This window comes from Sciurus carolinensis, chromosome 6 (assembly GCF_902686445.1).
Source record: "Sciurus carolinensis chromosome 6, mSciCar1.2, whole genome shotgun sequence".
Lineage (NCBI taxonomy): Eukaryota > Metazoa > Chordata > Mammalia > Rodentia > Sciuridae > Sciurus > Sciurus carolinensis.
In genome coordinates this window covers 169475-179766 of record NC_062218.1, presented here as the reverse complement: position 1 = coordinate 179766, position 10292 = coordinate 169475, and positions in this window count along the sequence as shown.

Sequence of the window (10292 nt, the reverse complement as noted above, 5' to 3'; positions counted from 1 at the left end):
AAAGGTTAAAGCAAGTTTAGTAGGGTTGAGTAAACGTCAGTTGTGTGACTACTGCTGTAGTTAATAAATGCTAGACATTTTAAGCTAACAAATATATGATGTCATCTTATCCTGTGGGAAATTAACATTGAGGAACACTTTATTTCTTCTGTTCCTGTTAATCCTTCCTGATGGGGTTGGAATTATTTGCCTACATGTTTCAGGTCATCTGAGATTAGTCAACAGGTGATCAGCAGCTAGAATCTGTTTTTGTATTTTCTCATAACATTCTTGGTTACTCAGAGTTTCATAGCAAATGAGTAAATCTGAAATCACTGTTCCATTAGAAGTCTGGTTTTTATGTTCTAACCCTGGTTCTGTTAAGACCCCTGTTTTCAGGGAAAACACATAAAATATTAATAGTAAACCTACACGTATTAAGCAAGCAAGGAAGGAAAGTCCGCAACCGAATTTCCAATGAGATGAGACTTTGCAAACATCTTTATTACTCAGCGGAATCCTTATCAAGCACTGAGGGGAATTGCAGGTGGCGTAACAGGAATGATTAACAGCAACAGAAGAAATAAAGAAAATAGAGTTCCTACAGTTAAAACGCCTTATGACAATGCTTATTTAATTAATGGAAAGCCATGACATCCTTAAAGAGGGAAGCCTCTTAAACCCCTGGATTTAGACCCACCTTTATCTCCCACAGGATATTTATTTATTTATTTATTTATTTATTTATTTATTTATTTATTTTTATTGCAAACAAATGGGATACATGTTGTTTCTCTGTTTGCACATGGAGTAAAGGCTTACCATTTGTGTAATCATTAATTTACATAGGGTAATGTTGTTTGATTCATTCTGTTATTTTTTCCCTCCCACCCCTATTTTCCCTCTATACAGTCCTTCCTTCCTCCATTCTTGCCCCCCTCTCTAACCCTAACTCTAACCCTAACACTAACCCCTCCCACCCCCCATCATGTGCCATCATCCACTTATCAGCAAGATACTTTGGTTTTTTGAGATTGGCTTATCTCACTTAGCATGATATTCTCCAATTTCATCCATTTGCCTGCAAATGCCATAATTTTATCATTCTTTATGGCTGAGTAATATTCCATTGTGTATATATACCACAGTTTCTTTATCCATTCATCAGTTGAAGGGCATCTAGGTTGGTTCCACAATCTGGCTATTGTGAATTGAGCAGCTATGAACATTGATGTGACTGTATCTCTGTAGTATGCTGATTTTAAGTCCTTTGGATATAGGCCAAGGAGTGGGATAGCTGGGTCAAATGGTGGTTCCATTCCAAGTTTTCTAAGGAATCTCCACACTGCTTTCCAGAGTGGCTGCACTAATTTGCAGCCCCACCAGCAATGTATGAGTGTATCTTTCTCCCCACATCTTCGCCAACACCTGTTGTTGCTTGTATTCTTGATAATCACCATTCTAATTGGGGTGAGATGGAATCTTAGGGTGGTTTTGATTTGCATTTCTCTTATTACTAGAGGTGTTGAACATTTTTTCATATGTTTGTTGATTGCTTATAGATCTTCTCCCACAGGATATTTAGATGTAAAATCAGGACATGTTATAATCTGGTTTGAAAGTATACATACAAGAGTGCAAGATATTCCATTTCTTAAAGATTAGGATTTACTAAATGCTGTAAATATTATTGGCCACCTATCCCCTGGAGAAAAAGTTCCTCAATGATAAGTTCACACAGTAGAAGATGATGTCATATTATTTTTAGCTTAAACTGTCTAGTACTTAATAACCACAGTAGCCACACAACTAACATTTACTCAACCCTGCTGAACTTGCTTTAACCTTTATGATTAGTTAAGCAATATTAATATGTCTTATTGTTTAGTTATAGGTTATCATAAGTAAGCAATTACTAAAAATAATTAGAATACTTCATTGCCTGGTCTAGTAATGATTATACAAGATATCTTTGTTATTTTTCCTTGTGATCTTTTTCTGTTCTGGAAAAACATGTGTAACTGTCAACCTTTTAATGTATAAAAAGCTGGCTGGGAAAAATAAAATTCAGAACTTAGCATCCATTCCTTGAGTTTGTGTTGCTTTGTTCTCCACCTCGCCAACGCCTACTCCATCACCTGTGACCACCACGACCCCTGCTAGGGCTGGACCCTGGCAGGGTTGAGTTTGGTAGAGACTTGGTTTAGGATACAGTTAGTGTTTAGAGCTTACCCAGCAAGAATGAGGCCTCCACTTTCCCTCTTTGACAAAACGGCTGCATCCAGCCTGAATCTACACCTCCTATTCTGCATCAGAGCCCTGCTGCTTCCAGTGTAGACACAAAGGAGTAAACTGAGTCCTAATTCAACTGAATGTAGATAGGAGAAAACCTGTCTTCAGTCAGCAGAATGTAGAGTAGGAGGAAGCAGGGTCTGAGTCAGCTGAGTGTAGACATAAGAAAACTTAGTTCAGTGAGTATAAATATCAGGAAACTAAATCCTGTTAGGTGAGTGTAGAGAAGAGAAAAATGTGTTCTGAGTCAGTTGAGTGTGTACTGGAAGTGGATATTCTGTCCTGACCCTAACTTCAACACTTACCTAGCCCTAACCCTGTCCACTATGAGTGTCCTGAGTCAGATGAGTATAGACAAGATAGACAAGAGGTAGCCATGTTCTGGTATAGATGACAGTAGAAAACTCTCCTGATTGTGGTGAGTGCAGACAGTAGGAAACTGTTTTGAGTTAGCCAAGTGTAGACAGGAGGGAACCACGTTTTGAGTCTGCTGAGTGTAGAAAGGAGGAAACTGCATGCTTTGCCGAGTGTAGCTAGAAGGAGAGAGACCTGTTTTGCAGTAGCTGAGTGTAGACAGTAGGACACTATGTCCTAAATCTGCTGAGTGTAGACAGGTGTTGCTCTCCTGGGCTCACCAAGCCTCTGGGATCCTGGGGGCTCTGGCCATCTCTGAGCTCCTCAATAATTCCACCAACACTGGGCAAGGTGGTGCCCAATAGAGACCTTGGCAGTCAGTTCACCTGGTCTGTCTGTGTGCCAGTCCCTGAGGACCCTGGCCTGCACCACCCTGCACCAAGCCCCCTCCTCTGGCCCCCAACCTCCAGGTCCTCCATGGTCACTCCCCGTGCCCCCCAGATCTCCACCCATTCTGGGTTCTTCCTGTTGCCCCTCCTCTGTCCCAGGCTTTCCTAGTCACCCACTACTTCACTCCTTCCCCTGTTCTACCCTGTTCCAGGCCCTCCCCAGCCCTACCACCCACGGGCTCACCAGGTCCCACAGCCTGACCATTGCTCCAGACCTGCTTACCTCCTGTGGCCCTCCCAGTAGCCAGGGCCTCTGGGTGGTTCCTACACCCTCCACCCTTTCTTTGCCCCTGATTCCATCAACCTCCCTTCCAAACATCAGCTCTTTCCTCCCCTTGTGTCTATTTTGACCCTCTCCTTAGGCACTTAAGGGCACTCAGCTCTCTGTGCACCAGCATGGGTTCTTCCTGTCCATCCTCAGCCCTCTCCCTAGATACTCAGGCCTTCTGAGACCACATAGTTTCTCCCTGTTCATTTTTGTCCCTGTCTTTAACTATTGCGCTTTCCAACCTCTGTCCACCTGGTGCACATTTAAGACCCTGGGATCCACTGCTTTTCACTGTTTATTTTATTCTGGGCCTTGGTTGAAATCCCACCTTCTGGAAGAGTCTCCGCTGACCATGCAGCTGTCATTTCTGTGCACCTTGAGGAGAGTACTCTGCTCGCCAGCTTCACTCAGACCCAGGAAGCTCTGGAGTTATCTACACAGGTCCCTGCGAGTCCAAATGCAGCAAGAGCCCACACTTGATGACCCATCATCTGATGTTGGATCAGGTTCCTCACCTTCCACACTCCCCAGCTGATGTCTGATCACCCTGATAGTTTATCACATTCCTCTCCCTCCTCAGGTGATGTCTGATCACCCCAATATCTGCCCAGACTTCACCCTCCCCGGGTGAAGTCCAACCACCCTATATCTGACCAGACTCTTCACCCTCTCAAGGTGATGTCCAATGATGATATCTGAGCAGAATCCTCACCATCCCTGATGGTGTACAGTCAATGATCCCAATATCTGACTGAACTCCTAACACTCCCCATGTGAAGTCCAATCATTCCAATATCTGACGAGACTACTCACCCTCCCCAGGTGGAGTCCAACCACCCTATATCTGACCAGACTCCTCACCTCTCAAGGTGATGTCCAATGATGATATCTGAGCAGAATCTTCACTGTCCCCTGATGGTGTACAGTCAATCATCCCAATAGCTGACTGAACTCCTAACCCTCCCCAGGTGAAGTTCAATCATTCCAATATCTGACCAGACTACTTACCCTCCCAGCGATGTCCAATCACTCTGATATCTGACCAGATTCCTCATCCTCCCTCACCCTTCCAGGGGATATCCAATCACCCTGATAAATGACCAAACTCCTTATCCTCCCAGGTGATGTCCGATCAACCCAGTTCTGCTCATTTTGATGGTGCCAGCCTGTGTCCATAGTGACTGTGGTGAGAGTAAAGAGCTCAATTGTCCAGGGTGCTGGCTGATTGCTGAGCCAGTGCAGTGAGGTGCCTCGTTTGGAAACGATTTGGACCTGTGTCCCCTGTTGTCCCCCCTGAGGACCTCACTCTCCCCTTAGCCCCTGGGTTCTAGTCAGTGACCTTGTTCTGGCAGAACCCAGCTTCCCCTCTACAACCCTGGTTTGTGGGTTTCTTTGCAGCTTAGATCCTGGAAGATGAGGGGCAAGAACCCTGAGGGTCCAGGCCTGCTGCCATCCTCCAGGGACCACAGATGTCACTGGAGCCTTAATAGCCCTGACCTGTAGCTTGTGTCCTGCCTTGAAGTCTCACTCTGGAAAGCATGCTGCCCTTGGGTTGGGAGGATGGTGTGGGCCAGGGGTCATCCCACCAGGCCACAACAGGCCCCTTAAGGCAGCATAGTTTCTGGTTCCACCCCAGCACCTGGGGGCCCACTGTGTGACCAAACCTAGGCTGGCCCTCAGTCCCTACTGGTGTCCCTGTAGTGGGTGTAGCTTCCCTGGGCCAGGAGGACCCAGGAGGGGCTGGTGGAAGGTTGGGGCACAGAGCTGCTGGGGCTGCAGATCCTCTGCTATGAGGGCTGAATAGGCACAACACTGGACTACACTACCCAGAGTCCTTGGGGGCCTGGATCTCACGGAGGCCATCATGGTGAGGGCTTCATGGGCTGAACACTGGACTACATTTCCAGAATCCCTGGAGGTGCCCAGGTGAATGTGCCCCATGGCTCCTAGGGATCTTTGTGGTGAGGGTTATGCTTATAGAGCACTGGAGTATACTATCCAGGAGCCTTTGGGGGTGGGGGAGGAATGGTGGGCAGAATGACAGGAGACACTCCCCAGAATCCCTGGGGGATGGTTGCAGGAGAACGTGAGAGCCGCATTGGTGGAACACCAGAGTGCACTACCCAGCATCCTCAGGGGCCCACAGCTTCCAGGAGCCTCTGCAGTGAGGCGGGGGCAGGCAGGATCCAGGTGAATGTGAGGGCGGCACTGGTAGAATACTAAACTACACTACCCAGAATCCCCAGGGACCACCCTTGATAACCCAACATCCGATGTCTGATTAGGTTCCTCATCCTCCACACTTTCCATTTGACGTCTGCATTCTGATACTTTATCATATTCCTCTCCCTCCCCAGGTGATGTCTGATCACCCCAATATCTGACCAGATGCCTCACACTCCCCCAGTCTGTGAGGGAGGCCTTAGCCTGCTTGATGATTGTATTTCAAGGGAATGGCCCTCAGGTTCTGAGAGAGACCCTCTGAGTTGTAAGCCCTTTCTAGTAAGTGCTAGGAGAAAGGGATGTCAGGCCTGTCACCAGGTGTTGGTTAGGACATAGTAAGTTTTCCTGGCAGCCTCGAGCTTTCCTCAGGCAGTCATTTTAATGAAGGTGGTGGAGGTGGGGGAGTTGCACATAGGCACAGACTATGCTGAGTCCCTGATTCCTGGAGTTTACTCCCAGCAGGGTGTGTGGACTTTGGGAAACAACCATCTGTCCACCTGCCAGAGGAGGACTGGGCTCATGCATCCCTCACCAGGAAGGCTCCTGCAGACTCAAGAGGGCAGAGGCAGTGGCTACTGTGCCTTGGGCTGCTGTGCGGAGAGCCAGCCCCCAGCCTTCCCAAAAAACCTGCAGACTCCCAGGCCATCTCTGTCTTGGCCTGTGGCCTTTTCTACAGCCAGCAGGACCTGGAGTTCCAGCAAGGAGATACCTGTAAGGGAGGCACAATTGAGGGCATTTTGCTTCCTCCTATACTGAACAGGGAGTGTGCTAGTGCTGGAAGCTGTAGAATCCTGACTCAGCCAGCTGCATCATACCCATTTTGGGAAAATGGACTAAAGTCCCTGAAGCTGACCCTTGACTGGGACTTGACCTCCTGAGAAGGAGTACTTATGCAATTATCAGAGACCCTCAATGGAGGCAAGATGTCCCTCCTCAGCCCCTTTACTCAACCCCTGTGGGGAGAGAGATCCACTCTCAGCATCCTGACAAACAGCCCTTCCCTTTCCCTCTCCCTTTTATGTCTTTGTTCAGGCCTCCTGAGAAGAGGGGCATGGCCCCCAGCCTGTTCTACCCTCACCCCTTTGAAGGGCCAGCCTGGGTCCAGAGGACACAGGTGAGATGCCTTGACCAGGTGGAGTATCCTCTTCTATGCCTTCCTGAGAGACCCTCTCCTCTGAGATTACCAGGAGCATCTTGGGTATTCCAAACTGTGGATGGGGAGCTGGAGGAGATGTGAGGGGGTTGTGCATTCATTGGCTTTCTGGGCTCCAGGACTTTGGGGACATGAAATGTGGAAGTCAAACATTCAAACCACAGCACCATCCTGTCAGATCAAGGCATTGGGTGGTGGGCTCTATTTCAGCTTATATGTCCAACATCACGTGTGAAATCAGAACAGTGAATTTCAGAGGTAATGCATCAGGACCAGGCAGTGGCCCAGTGCTCTCTGCAGCACTGAACAGACTAACAGAATCCAAACTCAGGATGCAGTTGCTGCCCATGAAGGGAGACAAAAGTTGTGCTGGGGGAATTAAGGTCAGTACAAGGTCCTCCAAGCTGACCAGAGGTGGGTCTTAGGAGCAGCGTCAAGGTTTCCCCTGGCAGGTGTGGCCCTGTGGGGCTCCTGCAGTTGCCTCCAGTCTGGCTGTCCTTCCCCAGGAGATTCCTATGGGCAAAGATTCACACCTGGGTCTTTGTCCCTGCATTCTCCTGAGTTTATCATCTGCATCTACAGGTGTTTCCATGCAGAACCCACTTTGCCCTACTGTGGGGCAGTGATAAGGGGAGGCCAGGTGGCCCAGGTGTGGACCAGAGCAGAGGCCTGGGGGAGCTCAGAGACCCCAGGGCCTCCATGGCATGAATGTCCTGCAGTCTGTTATTCGCTCACCTACTCATCAGGAAGCACCTCCTGATTCCTTGAGTACCTGGCCATTGTGAGCAGAACTGCTGCGTGTAATTGCACGCTGCATCTACACATACACTTTCAGACCTGTGTTTTTGGGGCAGTTGTGTCAACTGTTAGGATCATGCATGTTGAGTCCTATGTGAGACCACATTTAACTCTGGAAAACTGCCAAGCTCTTTCTTCAAGTGGTGAACTATTGGGCCTTCCAGCAGCAATACGTGTGAATTCCTATTTTTCACAAAGTCACATCATAGAGATTTTATTCACCGATAGGCACTTGGCACCATCTCAGTGTCTTACTTGCCTTGTCCTCAGGACGAGGGGTGCTCACAGCGTTCCCTACGCTGCTTTGCCATCTGCATTTTTTCTCTGGTGAGATGTTCCTCCAGATCTTCACCCATTTTTAAATGGAGTTCTTGTTTCCTTATTATTAAGTTTCTTACTCTATTTCAGATACAAGTCTTTTTAAGATATGTACTTTCCAAATATTCCTCCCAGCCTGTGGCTTGTCTTTTTCTTTCCTAAGTATGACTTTTTCACAGAGTAAACATTTTTGTAAGTTTCACATTATCAATTTTCTTTCTGGATTTGTTTTGAAATTGTACTCGAAAAATCATCATGAAACATGTAATCAGGTATGTTTTCCTCTAGAATTTTTACAATTTCACAATCTAAATATCAGTCTATGGACTGTGTGGATGAGGTTTTGTGTGGTTTGTAGCTCACCCTTGTCCATTTCCCCATATTGTTTCCAGTTGTCCCATCTGTGGAGCAGAAATTCCTTTCTCCATCAAAAGCCTTTGTCCCTTTAACAAAATACAACAAATACATTTACACCTGATGTTTGAGTTTTGACACATCAACTTTTCACCATTTTCCAAGTACGTTAACACTGTGAGGAAAATGAGTCTATTGAGCTGTTTGTACACTGCTGTGTTTGTGCTCTCCATGAGTTTCCAGTGTCTCTGTCTCTTCCTTCACAGCAGAACATTTTCTCCAGTGCTTCAGCTCTCTGACAGGTTCTGGGATCCAGATGTTGAGTCTCGGGCTTGTGCTCTTCAGTCAGTGGCATCCGTTCTGGGCTTAGAGAGTCTTCTGGGAAGCGGGTATTGCAGCTCAAGCTTGAGAGAATTCCATCTTAACTACATTGAGTCTAACATCCGGATCAAGGAGCATCTCTGCAAGTATTTATGTTTAATTTTATTTCTTTCTACTATGTTTTCTGAAAGTGCAATTGTACTTTAAAACATATTTAAGGACTTCAGGTTGGGGGATGCTATTATAAATGGAAATGCTTTAAAATTTTCTTATTCTAGTTTTTGAAGTTCAATTTTTCCTATGCATTATTGCTGATACACAGGAAATCAAAGGACCTTTGTCTGTTGGCATTGTACTTTGCTTCTTGCTATTTCCACCCACTCTGATCAAAGCCTGGGATGGTGGGCTCTATTTCTGCTTCATTTCCAAAATGACCTGGAATAATCAGAACAATGACTTCCAGAGCTTCACTGGGATGCCACAAGGGGGCGCAGGGTCACCACTGAACAGTGAGTGGGGATGTCCTGCATTGCCCACAGTGTTCAGCAGGCAGCAACTGGAGTCACTTTTCCTGACCCCCTTGAGGCTCCCTCTTGCCAGGAGTGTAGATTAGGATTGTGGGTAATGTCCCAGGTTTGCCTGCTCATTGTAGGGGACTCAGGAGCTGCCACCCCCTTAGGATTTGCCCACACATTTTGCCTGGAGTCATGGAAGCTGCTTGCCCTGTTACACTGAGGATTCCAACAGGGTTAGTACAAAGGCTAGGGTTCAGGTTAGCAATTTGCTTGCTGTCTGCTGGGGATCCTGATGGCTTCTGTCACACAGTGGGTAATATAGTCCTGTGTTTTGTCTACTCACCAAGTGGAGACCCTGGGGACTTGCACTCCTTGGCACTGTGGGTGACACTTCTGAATTTTGCCTGCTCACATTTTCTGAGAGTCCCATGGAAACTGAAAAGGTCAGATTACTTGGGTAATGTGAGGATTCTCAGCAATGTTAGGGTTAGGGTTAATATTAGGGCAGAGGCTAGGGTAGGGTAAACTTGCCAACTCTCTGTTGGGGGTTCTGACAATTAGGGTTCTGAATAATGTAATTCTGAATTTTGCCAGGAGTCCCATGGAAGCCGAAGGCCACCTGCTTACCCTGATATCCTGAGGATTCTGAGTAGTGTTAGGGTCAGGTCAAAGGCTATGGTAGGTTTAGCATTTGGCAGGTTGTCTGCTGGATGCTTCTACCACTTAGGATTGTGGGTAATGTAGTCTTGTGATTAGACCACTCACTGTTGATGATTCCAGGAGATTCTTCATCCTTGGGACTGGGGGTAATGTTCTCTGTGTTTTGTCTGCTCACTGCTCTAGGAGGGGGAAACTCTGGTGATTTCTGTCAGTTGGCATCATGGGTAATGTGGTTCTGAGTTCTGCCCCCTTACCTCTGCCAGGAGTCCCATGGAAGCTGAAAGTCACACACCCTGGTTCCCTGAGGATTAGGTCTATGATAGATTTAATGTTTGTTGGTTTGTTTGTTTGGTACTGGGGATTGAATCCAAGGGAACTTAACCACTGAGCCACATTCCCAACCCTTTTCCTTTAAATTTTGAGACAGGGTCTTGTTAAGTTGCTCAGGCCAACTTTGAACTTGTGATCCTCCAGCCTTAGCTTCCCAAGCTGCTGGGATTACAGGTGTGCAACAACATTTAGTGTTTTGCCAATTGTTTGCTGGGGATTCTGGTAGTTTCTGCCACTTAGAATTGTGGGTACTGTAGTCCTATGATAAGTCCACTCTC